General features: G+C 35.6%; 1 long non-coding RNA gene across 2 annotated transcripts in view; it reads left to right on the top strand.

Moving 5' to 3' along the window:
• The first annotated feature begins 371 nt into the window (after positions 1-371).
• The window catches only part of LOC126491751 (uncharacterized), a 34,177-nt gene continuing 14,283 nt past the window's right edge, over positions 372-20,265 (top strand). For both annotated transcript variants that reach the window (XR_007589443.1, XR_007589444.1), the window contains exons 1-2: positions 372-1,460; positions 7,343-7,535. This is a non-coding gene — a long non-coding RNA (uncharacterized lncRNA). The remainder of the gene's footprint in view (positions 1,461-7,342; positions 7,536-20,265) is intronic.

Genomic DNA, 20,265 nt, shown 5'->3' with positions numbered 1-20,265 from the left:
GCTACTTTATGGCCCCTGCATTTAAAGTTGCTTAACCTTAATTGTTCTTAAATTAACACTCATATAAATAATAACCTGTCTGATTTGGAAGAATGTTAATTGTCTTACAGGAAACAGTGCCCTGGTTTGTTTCTTCAAAATTGTTTTTCCTGGGAATAAAGTAGGCAAGACTCACTACTTGGGCTATTTTGGTCAGTGGGATGAAAGAAGGCAGCTGGATTTAAAAGTGTTGAAAGGCTTTATCTGTTGCCCATTTTGAAAAGTGCAGGACTTGATCCAAATAAGACTGTGGTATTTTGCCCAAATACTTACTGCATATCTTTTAGCTAGTTGTAACTTTAATAAATAATTTTTTTGGTCAGCTTTGCACTAGCCAGAGTCATCTAAGAGGAGGAAACCTCAATTGAAAAAAAAATGCCTCTTTACTTTCAAACTGTTAGGAGTTTTCTTAATTAATGATTGATGTGGGAGGGCACAGCCCATGGTTATTGGTACCATCTCTAGGCTTGTGGTCCTGGGGTTTATAAGAAAGCAGGCTGAGCTTACCATGATGAACAAGCCAGTAAGTTGCCTCACTCCATTGGCTCAGTCCAGTAATATAAAAAATTATGAGACTGAAGCAAACAAATTGTCGTGAGCTTGAGGGCAGCCTGGGTTACATAGTAAACATGCTTGTTGGGAAATGGCTTTTTTATAACTATATAACCATGAAAATACAGATGTAATCTGTTTATGAATTAAGGCCCAGTAAGATGAGGCCTGGTAAAACACTAGGAAAGTACTTTTGTGGTTATCAAGGGAAAATAAATAAAAATAATAATCACTATTTTCAATAAATAAAGGCAACCATTTAATGTTTATATTTACTCTATTTATTCTTAATTAGACCCATGAACTATTATGTTTAATGAACTTAATTTTCTTTCAGGCATATTAATCAGATTTAGATTGTTCAAAGCAGCGGTATAGAGTTTTCCTGTGAAATTGTCAATAGGCAATTATTTATTTTTTTGCCTAAAATTTTTCTACAATGCAAATAAAACCTCTGACACTTTTATTTTGCTATATTTTTTATTTATAATTTTATAGAGTTAATGAAAGTAATGATATATGTCATTGATATTAACTTTCTCTCTATATATGCATATATATGTGTATATGTGTGTGTGTGTGTGTGAGTTTGTGTGTGCTATTAAAATTACAATGAATATTTACCTTTTCCATACATAGGATTTCTGGTCAACTATAAATTTTTTCTTTCTCATTGTAACACAGGTATTTCATTATTGAAAAACTATCATCAATGAATGTCAAGATTTAAAAGAATCTTTCTTTTAAGGAATGGATCTGAAAACAGAAGGGATAAATCAATTGGACTGGGTGTGATTTCTTTCATTTGTAACCATGACTTGTCAGGATAATCCAGGAATATTTTACTCACGGAGTCAAGTATTTGAAAGGTAATATAGGTTGTATCCATACTGAGTTGCTTTCTGTCAAAAGGAGACCTTATTTAAAAGACAAGATCAGTCAATGAGGATAAGTCCCTGCAAATCTATTGCTACAATTGAAGGAAAAATATTAGAAGCACATGTTTTATTTTGAGTGGGTGGGCCAAGGGTGTCAGCTTTATATGCAATGTCAGCATGTTAAAATTTTAACTTAGAAAATATGTATCCAGAAAGATACATATTGCTTATGAAAAACATAGCATAAGGGCTATATATTTTTCTCATTAATAATAAATAATAGCTAACTTTCCAGAACATGTTTTATTTGTTTGTTGTTGTAGTGGGCATCNGAAAAGAATCTTAAATCTCCATGTTTCAGAGACAAGAAAGCTGAGGCTCGGAGGGATTGATTATAGTGATTGTAAGTGATGAAGTTAAGATTAAAATTTAACAATTTGAATTTAGGATACATGTGTTTAGGTAATGGTCCTGATAAATAGATAATTCAGCCAAATTATGCACATATATTTACTAATTATCAACATCGTCATTATTATTATTATTATCATCATTATTATTACTATATCAATGGTACAATAGTAACATTTTGCCTTATGTAGTTTTGCTTACTTTTAGACCTAACTTCCTGGTATAATCAACACCTCAGCAACTTTTCTTCAGCTAAAACTGATGACATAAGTTACAAAATGACAGGTTTGTAAGTTTATTCAGGAGTGAATATTTTGGATGCTTTGAATAATTAGTCATTGATTATTAATTATATGTATTAGACATTTTACAAAGCAATAAAGATATAGAAAAATATGTTAATTTTTATTTTAAAAGATGAATTATGGATCTTCACAGTATAGATATATAATAACAAATGATCACTGGTGGATTATAGAGATTCATAAGTAAACTAATATCCTTGTAAAATTTAACTGTGCCATTAACTATGGTTTGTATGATCTGGGTAAGTGAATCGTATCAGAACACCTAGGAAAAAGGTGAAAAAGTGAGAAGGTGTGCCAAAGATAAGCTTGAATGGAAAACTCATATGTAAACCTACTACTTTATAGACTTACTAAATATATAACTTGGAAAACAAGAATTGCAAATGCAAGTAATCTGCATGAGTTTATAATATTTTCTTCAGAAGTCATACATTTCTAAATGAAAATCTCAGTGTCAGATATGTTATAACTTCATTTGAGTTTTTAACTGGAAAGGTCTCAGAGGCTTCCAAAACAATATACACTATTGTCCCTGCTTGTAGCTATTCACAACAACTAGATGGTAAACTGTATTTCTGAAGACACCACAGATTTTGGTTGCAGGACCCAGAAAAATCAATCTGTAAATGCCCTAGAAAGTTCCTCACTGCTGCATAGCTTTCATTGTGTTTAAAGGTCCTACATAGGCTGTTAGGAGAGAAAGGAAACCAATGGTTTTAACCAGTTCTGAATTCAGTATGCTACAGTTCTGACCAGCTAAGCAAGGCATGCCCACTAATGCAATGGATATCTGACAAATATGGGGATAACCACATTTTCTAGGGAGGGAGGACATGAGACATGGGGGAGAATGTACTAAATGAACTTGTAGGTTGAGCTCTACATGCCTGTGCCACTCTCATATTAGGTCAGGGAAGCTTTTTCTTGAAGTGGAAAATAATGAATGCAGAAACTCATAACTGGTCAGAGGGAGAGGGTAAGTGACTACTGAGGACTCAACCTTAAATGTTGCATCTATTTCACCTGATGTGGGAGTGATTTCTTTCTAATCTGTTGCTTTCATTGGTTAATTAATAAAGAAACTGCCTAGGCCCATTTGATAGGCCAACCCTTAGGTGGGTGGAGTAAACAGAACAGAATGTTGGGAGAAAGAAGCCGAGTGAGTCATCACCATGATTCTCCCACTCAGGACAGCCGCAGGTTAAGATTTTTCCTGGTAAACCAGCTCATGGGCTACACAGATTATTAGAAATGGGTTAGGTCAATATGTAAGAGCTAGCCAATAAGAGGCTGGAACTAATGGGCTAGGCAGTGTTTAAAATAATACAGTTTCCATGTAATTATTTCGGGTAAAGCTAGCTGGGTGGCGGGACACAGCCAGCTGCTCCTATTACAACAGAGTGGCAATATGCCTTCACCTTCCTTCACCCACTTCAAGGTCCAAGAAAAGAAAATTACAGAAGGATATAGAATCAGAGGATGGAGAAGAAGCTATTGAATGCTGTTTTTTTTTTTTTTTTATGACAAGGTCCTTACAAATCATGAACATACAGCAGCTATGGTTACCTTCACTAGACTTACATATATGTGTACACATGGACATATACACACACATACAGAGAGACAGACATGGATAAAGAAACAGACAGAAATTAAAGTGGAAGGGTGAGTTACAAAAATTAGCATGAGTACGGAGGTATTACAATGCAGTCTGCATATTTATTCAGTTTCCAAAAGTAGACATCTAAGAGAGTAAAAGGTTAAATGCCACATATATTCTGTCACAAATTTTTAGACTCACCTTCAGTGCATTTAGGATTAATTCCATGGTCCCTCAAGTAACAGAAATATGTTATATCCTAGAAGCTCCTTCATGTGACTGCAAATGACATTGCTTCCATTTGTTCCAGTGTTATATCAGATTAGGATATTTTCTATTAACTCATCTGTTTTGTACATTTAAGTTTATGACACATGTCAGCTATTGTAAATAATGGTGCTATAGCATGGAACTGCAGGTATCTTGTTCAAAATACATATTTAATTTTCTTTTAATACCCCACAGTGGTACCACTGAATCATGGGAATTTTACTTTTATTAGTAGGGATTTGACATTATTTTCATAAAGATTATACATATCATAATGTGACAGGAATCAATTTTCTTCACAGTGGTCTCATATATGACATTCCAAAGTTCAAAAGTCTTATACCACCAATTTCATCTTTATGTGCCAGTATACAGCTGTGAAGAACATATTTTTGTCAAATTTTTAGATGATTTTATGCTGATCATCAGTTCAACTAAAAACAGTTGGTACCTTTGCATCCTTCGTCATTTTGCTTTTGAATAGTGGGAGATTCTTTTTTAATTTGTACATTTGAAATAGATTCTAATATTGTATGTGTCTTAAGATACTTAAACATATTACATATTCCTATGTAACTCATTGTAGTTTGGATGTTAAATGTCTCATGTGTCTAAAGCAAAAGTGTTTTAAAGACAGGATTTTAGGGAGTTTTTTAGCTCATGAGGGATATGTCTTTATAAGTGAGTTGAAAGATGTATGGAATTTATTAACAAGTTCTAAGAAAAATGCTTTAAGATAGAATTATTTTTGCTTCCTGTATTGCATGAATTGAATAGATTCACGTCACTATGAATTCCCCAATATGATGCTTAGTTTCATTATAGGCAGGCAAATAAGTAAAAAGTGAACAAGAGCTGAGGTTTTGGAAACTGGGTTAAATAAACATTTTATCCTTTAAGCTTATTTATCTTGGATATTTAGTAACAAATATAGGAAACTAGTTAACACACAACCACATCAAACCACTTTAAAATATTTCTCTCCCTTAACTTTGTCAGAGCACTACCTATTTCTATAATGTCTCCTTGTCTTACCTTATTTAAGTCAAATTAATGTTCAGTACAAAGTGTTGATGATAGTGAACTAAACCTCTGAATTGTAAGACAGCCCACACTCAAATTTTTTGTTTATAAATGTTGCTATGATTGTCATGCCTCTTTACAGCAATAAAAACTCTAAGATAAATACTGACACCAGAGTGATACATTTATTACTATTATTACTTTCTCATACATTAAATCCCAACTGCGGTTTCCCCTACCTCACCTCCCCCAATCTCTTCCACTCATCTCTTCTATCCCCCAGATCCATGCCCCCCCATCTCCCCTCAGAAAAGAGCAAGGCCTCAAAAGGACATCAATCAAATATTGCATAATATGCTACATGACCAGGTACATACCATAAAAGCAAGGCACCTCAGTAAGAGGAAAAGGATCCTGTAAGTAGGCAAAAGAGCCAGTCAGTGCCCCATCTTCCACTATTATGAACCCCATAAGAAGACCAAGCTATTTATCCATAATATATATGCAGAGGACTTTGATCAGGCCACTACATACTCACTAATCTCTTGAGCCTTCATGAGTACTGGTCAATTGATTCTGTGGGTCAAGTTCTCTTCATGTCCCTGGCCACTCTGGTTCCTCCTATCCTTCTTCCCATACTTCCCTAAGATCCTCCTAATGTTTGCTGTGGAACTCTGCATCTGCTCCTATTTGGTTGTTGTATGAAGTCTCTCTGGTGTCTTTGATAAGGCTTCTGCTAGGTTTTTTTGTCCAGAAAACACTATAGGTAGGACAAACTGTAGGTCAAAGATTTTGTGACTGGATTAGTACCCCAATTCCTCCACTTGAGTACTATCCTTATTACAGAAGATGCATGGTTCAGGCTCTGTGTCCCTTATTATTAAGAGTCTTTGCTAGGGTCACTCTCATAGATTCCATGGAGTTTCCATTGCACTAGGTTTCCACCTCACCCCCAGAATGCGCTGAAATTCCAGTCATTTTCCCCAGTGTTCTCCCCAAATTTATCCCTCCTGTTCTCAACCCAACCATCCTCCAGTCCACTAGCAAAGTCTATTGTACTTTTCCTTCCCAGGGAGATCCTTGTGTCTGTCCTTTGTTACTTTATCTTTCAAGGTCTGTGGATGTTAACATAACGATCTTTTATTTTACAGATAATATTTACCTATAAGTGAGTATATACCATGTATGTCTTTCTGACCTCACTCACTCAGGATATATTTTTTTTCTATTTCTATCCATTTGCCCACAAATTTAATGACGTCATTATTTTTTAACAATTGACTATTACTGTATTATGCAAATGCATCACATTTTCTTTATCCATTCTTCAGCTGAGGGACATCTAGTTTGGTTCCAATTTCTGGGTATTATGAATAAAGCTGCTATGAACATGGCTGAGCAAATGTCCTTGTGATACATAAGATAGAACATCATTTGGATATATGACAAGGAGAGATATAGCTCAGTCTTGAAGGTGGATAAATTCCCAACATTCTGAATAACCACTGTAGTGGTTTCCTTAAGTGATTATACAAGTTTCCATTCCCACCGGCAGTGGAAGAGTGTTCCCCTTCATCTACATCCTGACCAGCATGACTGTCACTTATGTTATTGATCTTAACCATTCTATAAGGTATAAGATATAATCTCAAAGTCATTTTGATTTGCATTTTCCTAATGGGTAAGAATGTTGAATATTTCTTTATTTCTCAGCCATTTAAATTTCTTCTGCTGAGGAAATTTTTCTCTATTTAGATTTGTGCCCCACTTTTAATTGGATTTTTGGTTTGTCGATGTCTAGTTTATTGATTTTTTTACATATTTTGATATCAGCCCTCTGTCATATGTAGAGTTGATGAAAATCTTTTCCCATTCTGTAGGCTATTTTTTTGTCCTAATGGTGGTGTCTTTGGCCTTACAGAAACTTTTCGGTTCCATGAGGTTCCATTTTAGATTTTTTTAATGATTTATTTACTTTTAGTTTATGTGCATTCAGGTTTTGCCTGCATGCATGTCTGTGTGAGGATGTCAATTCCCCTAGAGCTAGAGTTCCAGATGGTTGTGAGCTGTCAGGTGAGTGCTAAGAAACAATTGTGGTTCTTTGGCAGTATAGACATGCTCCTCCTAACTGCTGAGCCATCTTTTCCAGCTGCTAAGTTTGCATTTATTGAAAATCTTAGTTGCTGCACTCTTGGTATTCTGTTGAAGAAGTTGTCTATTGTGCCAATATACTCTAAGTTATTTCCCATTTTCTCTTCTAGGCTCAGTGTTTCTGGTTTTATGTTGATGTCTATGATCTATTTGGACTTGAGTTTTCTTCAAAGTAATAGATATGGATCTATTTGCATTCTTCTACATGCAGATGTCCAAGAAGGCCAGCACCATTTGTTGAAGATACTTTCTGTTTTCCATTGTATAATTTTGGCTTCTTTGTCAAAAGTCAAGTGTCCATAGGTGAGTGGATTTACTTCTGTGTCTTCAATTTAATTCCATTGAACAACTTCTCTGTTTTTCTTTTAATGCCACGTGGTTTGTATTGCTATTATTCATAGTAGAGCTTGAAATCGGCAATGGTGATACCTCAGGAAGTTCTTCTATTGAACAGAATTGTTTTAGCTATCTTAGAATTTTGACATTCCATATGGAGTTTAATATTGTTCTTTCAACATCTATAAAATGCATGAGGGAATGGGATGCTCAAGAAGGAGGAAGGAAAGTGGGGGAGAAAAAGGAAAATGCTATCTTGATTGAGGGAGCCATTAAAAACTAGTGAAAAAATAACAGTAGGGAAATTCCCAGGAATCCAGAAGGATGAACCCAGCTAAGACTCTAAGCAACAGTGGAGAGGATGCATAAACTGGCCTTCCCCTGTAATTTGATTAATGACTACCTTAATTGTCTTCATAGAATTTTCAACTAGCTACTTGTGGAAGTAGATACAGAGATCTACAGCGAAGAGCTGGGCTGAGCTACCAGAGACCAGTCAAAGAGAGGGAGAAGTGATAATATGAACAAAGGGGTTAAGGTCATGATGGTGATGCCCACAGAAACAGCTGACCTGAGCTAGTGAGAGCTCACTGACTCTGGACAGATAACAGGGGAACCTTGAATGGGACCTATCTAGACCCACTGAATGTGGGGGACAGTTGTGAGTGTTGCTCAGTTTGTGGGGCCACTGGCAGTGGGACCAGGATTTATCCCTAGTGCTTGAACTGGCATCTAAAAACACATTGTCTTTGAAGGGATACCTTGCTCAGCCTAGATATTATATGGGGGAGGGCTTTGATCTTTCCTCATATTGGAGTGTCAGACTTCATTGATCCCTTATGGAAAGCCTTACCCTTTCTGAGAAGTGGATGGAGGGTGGGGTGGAGAGAAGGGTGGAATGGAAGAAGGGGAGGGAGTGGGAAAGGGATAGCTATGTAAACTGGAAAAGGAACATATTAAAAACTCCTAATTAAAAAAAGAAAAATATTTTAAAAAAAGAAAGAATTGTGTTGGCAGAAGGCTGCTCATGTTGTCCTGGCTGCTAGACGCAAAATAATCACACAGAAACTATTATTTGCAATACTGTTTGGCCAATAGCTTAAGTGTATTTCTAGGAACCTCTTATATCCTATACTAACCCATCTCCATCAATCTGTGCACCCTACTGGCAAAGTTTCAGAATCTGTCTCCTCCACTGGCAGCTACATGACATCTCACTGACTCTGCCTTCTTTCTCTCAGCATTCAGTTTATTTTCCTGCCTAACACTATTCTGCTAAGCCACTGCCTGAAACAGCTTTCTTCATTAATCAATAAAACCAAAACATATACATAAGAACTTCCCACACTATTTCCCATTTTCTGTTTAAATAAAAAGGAAGGTTTTAACTTTAACAGAGTAAAATTACATATAACGAGACAGGCATCAAGCAAGAATTACAATTACAATATTTATACTAACTTTATCTTTTATCATAACTGGAGAAAAATTATAACTATTCTTCAACTCCATTAAAGACTCTAGAAACCTATCTTCTTTTTGCCATCACAAGTACTGTAAGCTCATGTCTTAACTGCTAGAACTTGCTGAAGACACCACATGCTTGAGTCATAAGACATGGAGAAAATCAAGTTTGTACTCTGGAAGCTTCATTCCTACTGAGTAACTTTTATAATGCTGAGAGGTGTTATATGGGGTATAAAGAATCACCAGTCTTTTCCAGCTGTGAATTCTGAAAGCTACATTAAGTATCAACCTTGGAAGGCAGGACCAATGGTTCAATAGTGACCCAAATATAATGAGAATTAACAAGCACTTTCAAATTGGATTTAGGACCCATTCCACCAGTTAAAAATCATACTTAGCATCATTATCAAGGTCTGTAGATAGGTTCTAGACTCTAGGAGAAAGTTTATTACAATTAATATGATATATAATAATAGTGTTAAATTGAACCCTAATGATTTATCATTATTTTCAAGTTAGTGCATTTTTCAACTTTCCTCAGAGGGACTTCTTAGAGCAGTAGCTAATGATTAACATAGAGACTAACAGTTGGTGAAGGCATAGATAATAAGAGATGATGGAATGCTTAGTCCTAATGGGGCATCAATATTACATCCCTCCCTTCCAAGGATCAGGGGTCATTTCAGAAGAGGAGAAAGAAAATTTAGAACCAAAGCTGTGAATGAGCACAATGTAATTTCTATTCATTAAATCAATGAAAAAAATCTTTCTTTCTTGTTTGCTTACTTCACAATAATCATTCAAAAATTATGGTGTGTGGTGTGATATCCCATTATGCTTCTAATTACTGTTTCCCTGATAACTTGTGTATTAGATTCTTTCCACAATGGTGCTATAAAGCAACTGTCAAATGACAACTTATGGGAGGAATTTTATTTTGGTTTGTAATTTGAAATGCATGTTGTTTGATGGACCTTTGGTAGTATGGATATATAGCAATTGTTTGCTCAGATTTCAGTGGACCTAGAAGAAGTCACATGCTATGAACTTCAAAATCCATGAGATTCATTTCTTCCAATGGCACCACAAAAGTTTAAAACAGTGCCATAAAGTAAGTACCCAATGTTCAAACACATATGTCTGGAAGGATATTTTAAATCAAACCATGACAATCTGTAAGGATGAGACCTTCGTCAAACAATGTTTTGTCATATATAAATATTATCTGAACAATATTTCTTCATGACTTTTTCCTAGTTTACTAGCTTTGAACTCCTATTTGCTTTCTGCTTTTGAATTACTTAAGTTCTTTAAATAATTTAGGTATTAATCCCTCATTTTATATAGGTCACAAACATTTTCTCCAATTTTGCAGTTTGTGCCTTCAATCTTTTTATCTTTCATTTCCCTTAGAGATATTTTTAGTTTGTTTTAGGCCTATAGTTCAGTAACAGAAAGTGTATAAGAGTCTAAGTCCAATCTTCAGCATAAAAAAACAACACCAAAAAAAAATCTCAGGAGCTTTTACTTTGATGTAATCACATTTTCAGTTCATTATTGAATGTTTGATTGATCATAATACCAAAATACTAAAATATAAAAAGTCTAGGAAAAATAAGATAATATAATAAACAATAACATTTATATGGTATCTTATAAAATATTAAGAAAAATTAAAATTTTCAACTGAGCGCAAACAAAATGGAGTGTCGTTGATGTATGTGAAGAGAAATTTGTGGCTATAAATTCCTGAATTGTAAAAAAAGAATATTTGAATTTCCATTTTAAGATGCTTTCCAAAATCTATATAAAAGAAAAGCACACAAAATTGATCACAAGCAAAGAAAATGAAAATTAATGTAGACATTAGTGAAATAGAAAATTTTTGAAGAAATAAATAAGATAAGAAGTGACTGTATGGAAGATCAACAAAATTGATGGACCTGTATATAAACTATGTATGTGAAAAAAAAAATACAGACCACAGGAATTAGATATCCAGGAAAATAATATACCTTTAGACTTTCAGGACTTAAAATGATTATAAGTGCATACTATTAAAATATTTGTCAGTTTTTCATCTTTTGTAAAAGAAGAACTTGTTTGTATCTGATCTTTCTATTCTTTCTATTGTCTATCTTTATTGATGAACTACTCTGTATATAACTGAAGTTCAATCACTATTATCTGACACAAACTGCACTATGGCCTTTTTGTTGGTTTCTCATGTGAGTAAATTATTAAATAATTTAAAGTGTGAAATTTATTACTTCTAAGGCACTGAAATCTTGGGACTCCTTTAAGGAACGTGAACAAACTTTAAATAAATTAGCAATCTTTTATACCTAGCATTGCCATAGCATCAAATTCTGAGAAACCTTAGATGTTTTAAGTTTTCTGAAGCACTGTAAAATCATTTGTCACAGATGGAACAACCTTTCACTTTGTGTGTTAAGTTGGATGACAATACTTTCATAATTCAGTTTTTGCTATGCATATTGCCTTGCACCTCATTATAGGAATAAAATTGTGTTAATATTTATAACAAAATTCAAAATTCCCACCATTAATTGCTCTTTCCACACACTAAGAGGTTAATATATTATGTCTTTATTAGCTACAATAGGTTCTGTTTTATTAGTTTGTCATACTAGCTTTATCTACATAAGAAGGGAAAATGTTACAAAACCAGAAAGATTCTAGGTATCCTTATTTTATTTATGTTGCTGTGACACTGACCCAAAGTAGCTGATAAATGAAAGGATTTGCTTCACCATAGTAATTTACAGTCTAGCATAAAGGGAAGTTAGTATAAGAACTCAAGTCAGGAACCTGGGGGCAGCAACTAAAGCAGAGTCCAGGGAGGAAGTAATGCTCCTTAACAGGTTCATTGATTTTCTCCATCCATACCTTGCTCAGCCTACTTTCTTATACCATTCAGGACTACCAGCCCAGAAGTGGGATAGGTCCTCTCACATCAGTCATTAATCAAGAAAACATCCTCTTTAGTGGCTTTTGGGATCGTATTCTTCATGATGGGTCTCCTTTCCCAGTCTTAATACATGGGTGCTATAGGAATTCCTACTGCCAGTAGCCTTTAAGTTCCCCACCCACTTGGGTGTGGCCTCTTATACTGTATATGCAGATATAAAGTGCACATCTGATGGCATGATTTGGTTCCTGTTCTCCTTTCATGCAGAAGATTGTGATCAGTGAGTCTAGCCCTAAATAAATAACGCTCTATTAACTGAGCTACTCTGTGGGATTTCTTTTAAGCGTCCATTATCATCTGGAGCCACACGTAAATCCAAACTCCACACCTACCAGGTGGACGGGCTTAAAGGACTAACCAGTCCACAACCCAGAAAGTTTCCCATCCCTGCCCTGCCCACTTGCCTTGCTTTTATACTAAGCTTTTTTTTTTTTTTTTTAAACCAGAGCTAAGCTGACTGTATGTGGACACTTGGAAATACCCTAAGCACATGAACAGCCCCCGCCCCCTGAAACTTTCCTTGCCTTGTGGCAACTTGTGCAGCTTCCAATTTATACTCCCGGCTCCTGAGTTCTGGGCTTCTTGCTCCATGTACAGAATTAATTTAATTGCTTTTAATTTGTCAAGCAAAGCATATTTCTCCATATTTAACCAGCACCAAGGTGGCTCAGGACCATTTGTGTCACCACCAATTGCACCGCTTGACAGTAAAGATTATTACAACTAAAACAATTACTGAACCTCATACTAGGTAAATATTTTATTGATTAGTAAATCAATAAACCTGAAAGTTATATAATGGCAGACAATATTACCTTAGAGGATTTTAGTTAACTTTTTTGCTAATACTATGGATTGTATTCTGCAAGGCTTATATGGTTATTGTGATACATCCATTTATTGGATATTGCGACTCAGTTTTTTTCTTCATATTATATCCTTAAGAAAATGGCTTGATAACAGAGCCAAGAATCAGACATTTTTATAAATAATACAGTCTTTACAGACTAATAATGAACAGCTAGCTGACAGGATTAATATAATCAAAAATCAAAAGTTACCTGAAAAAATTAATACTATTGAAAAGGGTAACAGTAATTTGACTGACAAAATTGAATCCATGTTAAAGGGTACTGAGAAATTATCTAAAAGAATTTATACTGTTAAATTTGACAATCCACATTTGTTAAAAGGTTACGATAGGTTAGCAGATAGAATATTTCTCTACATCTGCACAAATACAAATGATGTCCAAGGATGAGATGTTATCTTTAAAGGAAAACTTCAGACTTTGAATAACACATATAGAATGAGGAACAGAGGCTAGACAACTCAGTGAAATCACTAGAAATATATACAAGCTAGGAGATTCAGGCTTTACAAGAAATAGTAGTAAAAAGATTTGAAATGATAGAGGAAATAATTGGAACTGATGAGCATGAAAAGAAGTTACAAGGATGGAATTTAACATCACCAGTAGCTGTCAGAGATGATTTACCCAAGGTGTTAGCTTTCTACCTTGTAATCTACTCATGTAGACATGAGACATGATTGCTCCTGGCAGCACCTATCTATTCCTAACAGATTATTGAGCACTGAAGACACTCCACTTGGAGATTGTTTTCTTCTTGGCAAAACTGACCTTTGGGCAAAGAACTGAAAAAATGTACGAAGTCTAGATAGCATAAGCAGGATACAAGAAAAAGATTGTCAAATCTTGCCAAGACAGGGTTAGACAGTTTTGAAAAACTTCCTGCCTCTGAAAATGCTCTGTCAGTTACTCTAGGCCTTAGCCAAAGTTGGTTTCTCCAAAGTTGCACATGAGAATTTGGGTCAGTCATTGTCCAGGTAGCCTATTGTCTCTGTCATTTGTTGCACATTTTGGAAGCTGCTTGATTAATCTTCTTGCTTAGTCAAGTGATATTATTTCCCTTCTCAGGTATTTGATGGGGTTGAAAACTAGATAGTTGTAGTTACTTTCCCATCATGACTTGTCCAAGTTATTCATAATACAAGACTTAAACTACTTAGGACAGGATAATTTTTGAAACATTTATCATATGTTTCTTGTTTGATATTTTTATGCTTATTGTAATTTTAATTTTTATGCTTGACATTTGTTTTTATTGTATATAATTTTGTATTAGGCTTAGAATTATCTTATTTAAACAAAAGGGGGAGGTGCTGTAGGAATTCCTACCACCAGTAGTCTTTAAGTTACCCACCCACCACTTGCATGCAAAATTCAAGATGTCATTGATTTTTTACCGCTGAGTAGAACTCTAATTTGTATGTGTGCCACATCTTTTTTACCCATTCTTTCATTGAGGGGCACCTAGGTTGTTTCCAGGTTCTGGCTATTACAAATAGTGCTGCTATGGACATAGTTGAGCAAATGCCTTTGTAGTATGATTGAGCATCACTTGGATATATTCCCAAGAGTGGAATTGCTGGATCCTGAGGTAGGTTGACTCCCAGTTTGCTGAGAAATTGCCACACTGGTTTCCAAAGTGGTTGCATAAGTTTGCATTCCCACCAACAATGGATGAGTATTCCCCTTACTCCACATCCTCTCCAGCATAGGCTTTCATTGGTGTTTTTGATTTTAGCCATTCTGAAAGGTGTAAGATGGTATCTCAGAGTTGTTTTGATTTGCATTTCCCTGATCACTAAGGAGGTTGAACATGACCTTAAGTGTCTTTTAGCCATTTGAACTTCTTCTATTGAGAATTCTCTGTTCAGTTCAGTACCCCATTTTTAATTGGGTTAATTGGAGTCTTAATGCCTAGTTTCTTGAGTTCTTTATACATTTTGGAGATCAGACCTTTGTCTGAGGCGGGGTTGGTGAAGATATTCTCCCATTCAGTAGTCTGCCTTTTCGTCTTAATGACAGTGTCCTTTGCTTTACAGAAGCTTCTCAGTTTGAGGAGGTCTCATTTATTCATTGTTGCTCTTATTGTCTGTGCTACTGGAATTCTATCAGACCCAAAAAGATGAATATGGTATGTACTCACTCATAAGTGGATTCTAGCCATAAACCAAGGACATTGAGCCTATAATTTGTGATCCTAGAGAAGCTAAATAAGAAGGTGAACACAAAGAAAAACATATACTTATCATCCTGGATATTGCAAGTAGACAAGATCGCCTGACAAAAGTAGGGAGCACGGAGGTGGTGGGGTGGGAGAAGGGGAGAGAGAGAGAGAGAAGGAAGAAGGGGAGAAGTGCAGAGAGCTTGGGAGAATGGAGGAATTGAGAGATGAAGGAAGAGTAGATATGGGAGCATGGAAGAAGGTATCTTAATTAAGGGAGCCATTTTAGGGTTGGCTAGAGGATTGGCTCTAGAGGGGTTCCCAGGTGATGAAGGAAATTTTCCCAGCTAGGTCCTTGGGCAGCAGAGGAGAGGGTGCCTGAACTGGCCTTCTCCCATATATCTTGCATATCACCATAGAACCTTCATCCGGCAATGGATGAAGATAGAGACAAAAAAACACACTGGAGCACTAGACTGAGCTCCCAAGGTCTAGACGAAGAGCAGAAGGAGGGAGAACATGAGAAAGTGCATCCACACACTGAAACGGTGTGACTGATCTAATGGGAGCTCACCAAGGCCAGTTGGACTGGGACTGAACGAGCATGTGATCACACTGGACTCTCTGAATGTTGCTGACAATGAGGGCTGACTGAGAAGCCAATGACAAGGGCACTGGGTTTTGATTCTACTGCATGTGGTAGCCTTTTGGGGAGCCTAGTCTGTTTGGATGTACACCTTCCTAGATCTGGATGGAGGGGGGAGGGCCTTGGACTTCCCACAGGGCAGGGCACACTGACTTCTCTTAGGACTGGAGAGGGTGGAGGAGGGAAGGAGGGAGAATGGAAGGGAAATGGGAGGAGGTGGAAATTTTTTTATAAATAAATAAATTTAAAAAAAAGTTATCCACAAATTTGGCCGTGACCTCTTATACTATATATGCCCATGTAAAGCATGTGTCTGGTGGTTTGATTCAGTGCCTGTTCCCCGTTCGTGCAAAGGATTATGTACTTTGAGTCTACCCGTAAATAAATAACCCTCTATTATACTCAATTTTGAGCTAGTGTGGTGTTTTAAGCATTCATCATCACATGGGTAGGTACTTCATTTTACTGCAACTTGATGTGATATGTTTTGTTGATATTCATGGGAGAACTGATTTTTTCTGAATAGAAATGAAAGAAGAGTGAATTGCGGAATCAGAATAGAAGAAAGTGGAGGGAAAGGAACTTGGAGAGAAGGAGGGAGAAGAAACTGAGGTCATGATATAAAATATCTAAATTAATTAATAAATAAATTAATTAAAAATATCTTCACAGACTTGACTACATGAAAATCTGACGAAAGCATTCCCTCAGTTGAGATTCCCTCTTCCTGAGTGTCTCTAGTTTGTGTCAAGTTGAGAAAACCTAACCAGCAAAATAGATAAATGGAGAAAATGTCTTAGTTGAGCCAGATAGACATCTTACACATGGATCCATGATTGAAACCACTTAGTATGTAGAACAATATATGTAGAAAACTTTGTCCAGGAAGTGGTGACACATGCAGAAACAGGCAGATCTCTATGAGTTCAAGGCCAGCTTGATATATTAAGTGAGATCCTAGACAGTCATATTTTTTCACACTAAGAAACCCTGTCTCAAAAAAGAAAAGAAAAGAAAAAGAAAAGCAAAAATAGATTTGAAGGGTGGTCATATGGTAATAAAACCGAAAGGAACGAGGATTAGACAAAAGTTTTGACAACCACAATACTTGAGTATGAAATTTTTAGGTAGGTTATGGTGGCAATTAGGCCTAGGGGCTTTGGTTATTTCTATTGTCCTATCCTAGATGACCCAATCCATGCCTCTGCTTTGAAGGACATTCTGAGCGCCAGGTCAGTTCAACCATAGATAAGTTCCTGTCTTGTGCTTGTTCCACATTGAGTAATAGGTATCATAGTCAAATTAAATTTTGTTTTTCCCTTTCTGGAACTTCTTTTACTATAAGGAGACACCGTACTTCTAGGTTTTGATTCATTACTAGGTATCAAGCATTAATAAAGCCACTTATTATCTTCCTCTGTGATTCAATTTCTCATCTGAAATGGGAATAATAATAGTATCTTGTTTAGAAGATTATTGGGAAAATTTAGTGAGGTAAAACTGGTAAAAGTTTAAATGAGCTATTGAAATTGTATTTATTACCAGTAAGAATGATTATGCACTTAAAATGTCTGGAACCTGGTAGGTACTCTGAAATTGTTTGTTATGACCAATTGCTACTGGTATGCATAATGGTTGCAACTTGTTTGAGTGCTGAGAGCACTCCACTGCCATGATGAATACTAGGATTGTCTAACTCAGTAGTTTCCCTGTTACTTTTTCTTCCCAGTTTCCTAATGGCCTACTCTGCTTCTCATGATAGACAGTGATTCCAATAGTTCAATATGTGTGCCAGAATCATCTAAAGAACATATACAATATACCTTTGGTTAGCATACAACTATTCTGATTCAATAGTTCTAGTAGTGTTTCCAAGAATATAAATTTAAAACAAGTATTTTAGTCAGTATTGACGTAAGTGATTTGGAGACTGCATTTGGAGATACTGTGGACTAGAAGCTCTCTAATTACCTTTTGGGACTATGGTGGTTTTCAGGATTATTTTTCCATGTCTCTCCAAGCTCCTCCCAAACCAACTGTCACACCCATGAGAAGAAAAGTCTGGGAATGATTCCCATGAAGTCAGCCAGGATACATAGGAAGGATTAATAGATACCAAGGGAAGAAAAGATTTGAGGAGCGCAAGAGCAGGCCCTTTCTGATTAGATCCATGTGCTTGTCCCTGGCACAGTGGGGATCCAGGGAGTGACAGTGCTTCTCATACTCTGTAAGTTGGAGAAGAGGCCAGGGCGCAGCTGGAGATTGGTATTCAGTGGCAAGAGCTTTGGCAGAGCTTAATGAACAAAAATGTGGTAACTCAAAACCTTGCTAATTCAGTCTAATTGGGGGCCTGAATAATTTTTTTAATTAAAAAAATTTTAATTAAAAAAATGATAGAATATTTGAAAGGCAATTTTATTACAGTCAAGGAGCTACAGCAACCCAAACCAGACTAACAAAGTGTTGCCAAGTAGAGGGCCTCTGGGAGCTAGTGTAATGAATTGAGAATTATTTGTCATCAGGAATTTGTATGTAAATGGATTTGTATGTAAATGCATGCTTCAAAAGTGCTTGAAAACAGTTTGTTCTTCTAACGGGGATAAATATGCCCCTGGTAATCATGTTTGCATCATTTTACTCACAATGCCCTCATCAAATTCCTCCATCTGATAGCAAGTCCAGCTTAAAATTTTGGTAGAAGTCACTCAAGTTCAGTTTAAAAGTTTTTGAATTCATAATTTTCACTTGGAGATTAAATGTGCCTCACATTTATTTTGATAAAAATGAAATAAACTCTGAAGTGAAAGAAAGCTACGAGATAATTAGGATTAACACCTTCATTTTACAAATAGGAAGACTTAAGACATAGTAAGGGTATGCTTAAAAGATGTTTAGGATGCAAGAGAACCAGGAATAGATTCCAGATCAAGTGCGTTCTAGAACATCCTGCACCTTGCTGCATCAACCATACTGCATTTTGATGAATATTGTTTACTAAAATGTATACTGTCATCTATAAGCATTAAGGGGCATACCAATATTATGATATTAAAATTTATATAATAAGTTTACAAATAAGATACTACACACTGTTACAAAGTATGGCCAAAACATATAGAGAAACAGAAAACAAGGTACACAAATGGCTAGAGATATAATTAGAGGCTCTCTAGCCTTAACAAAGATGTGTCAGCAAGGTGTATCTTCAAGAACTTATACTTCCTCCAAAACATTTACTTTTTCTTTGTGAGATGTAGAAACCAGGTGAAAGAACACTTGGGATCCACTAAATAGGAAGTGGAGGCATTTTATTTTATCTCAGAATAAACAAGTCAGAGTGACAAGTACCAAATACCTCTATCCTTTATACAAAGCCAGTATTAAATTAAAGGAGGGACACTGATGCCAAAATATTCTGCTAATGTTATTTTTCTCTAAGTAAGAATTGCTTATTCTCGTGTGTTTATTGTGGATCTATTGGTGTTATCTGGTAAGAATACATCAGAAACTCTGAAACAAATTTAGATCATGTTGCAACAACATGGATAAGGCTAAAGAATTTTATACTGAACAAATAATTAAGGTAGAAAAAGAAAACTACTGTGTGATCTCAAAGATATGCATGATCTAAAAAATTTAAATTTACAGAAAAAATAAAACATGGCATTGGCTTTCTGGGTATTGACTGGTGGGAGAGGTTTTAGATGTTGATAAATAGCGAAAGGGAGCATACTACTCATAAAGTACAAGGTTTCAGTTAACAAGAATTTCGTTGAGTTATTTCTTGCATAGAATACTGATTGTGGTTATTATTATTACAGTTTGGGTATGAAAAGCTCATACAGACTTACATGTTTGAACTTTCAGTCTCTAACAGGTAGTATTGTTTTGGAATGTTGTGGAATACTTGGGAGATGGGACCCTACTTGAGTAAGTAAGTCCCTAAGAACTGGTCAGGCCTGTATCCCAGGTTCTTTGTTTACTGGTCAATGTCATATACCAGTCAGTTGCCTCATTCTTTTGCTGCTCCAGTCATGATTCACTTGTACTCCTATGCTTTCTTTCGCATGCTAGACTGTACTCTCTCAAACCATGAACCAAAAGTTCAGAAAGACTTAACCTTAGACAAAGAACTATAGGCAACTACAGAATACTGGGTGTGGAATACATATACAAACTGGTTATCAAATATCAATTATTCATGCCTCAAAGTATGTACATACAGATAATGATCAGGATACAAATTGAGCAGATTGAATTTATATATTTAGAAATACATACACATAGAAACACACACACTACCACTACCTCCCCTTCCAATAACACAATTAAAGAAAAACAGCCCATGAACTTTAAAGAAAGCAAGAAAGCAGGATACATGGGAAAATTTACAAAGATAAAATGGAAGAGGTAAATGATAGCATATTATAATGCAAAACATTAAATATTTTATTAAAGAAATTCTTCAGTTGTGTCTTTCAAATATTTCAACAAATTAATGAAGGATGTAACAGAAAGCAATGAGAAAATACTATAACAAAGTTGATTAGATTTTAAGTT

Source organism: Alexandromys fortis, unplaced genomic scaffold (genome assembly GCF_014885135.2).
Source record: "Alexandromys fortis isolate MF-2015 unplaced genomic scaffold, M_Fortis_MF-2015_v1.1 scaffold_188, whole genome shotgun sequence".
In the NCBI taxonomy this organism is placed as follows: Eukaryota; Metazoa; Chordata; class Mammalia; order Rodentia; family Cricetidae; genus Alexandromys; species Alexandromys fortis.
Note: the sequence above shows the minus strand (reverse complement) of the source record. Positions and strands in the feature narration are given on the sequence as shown.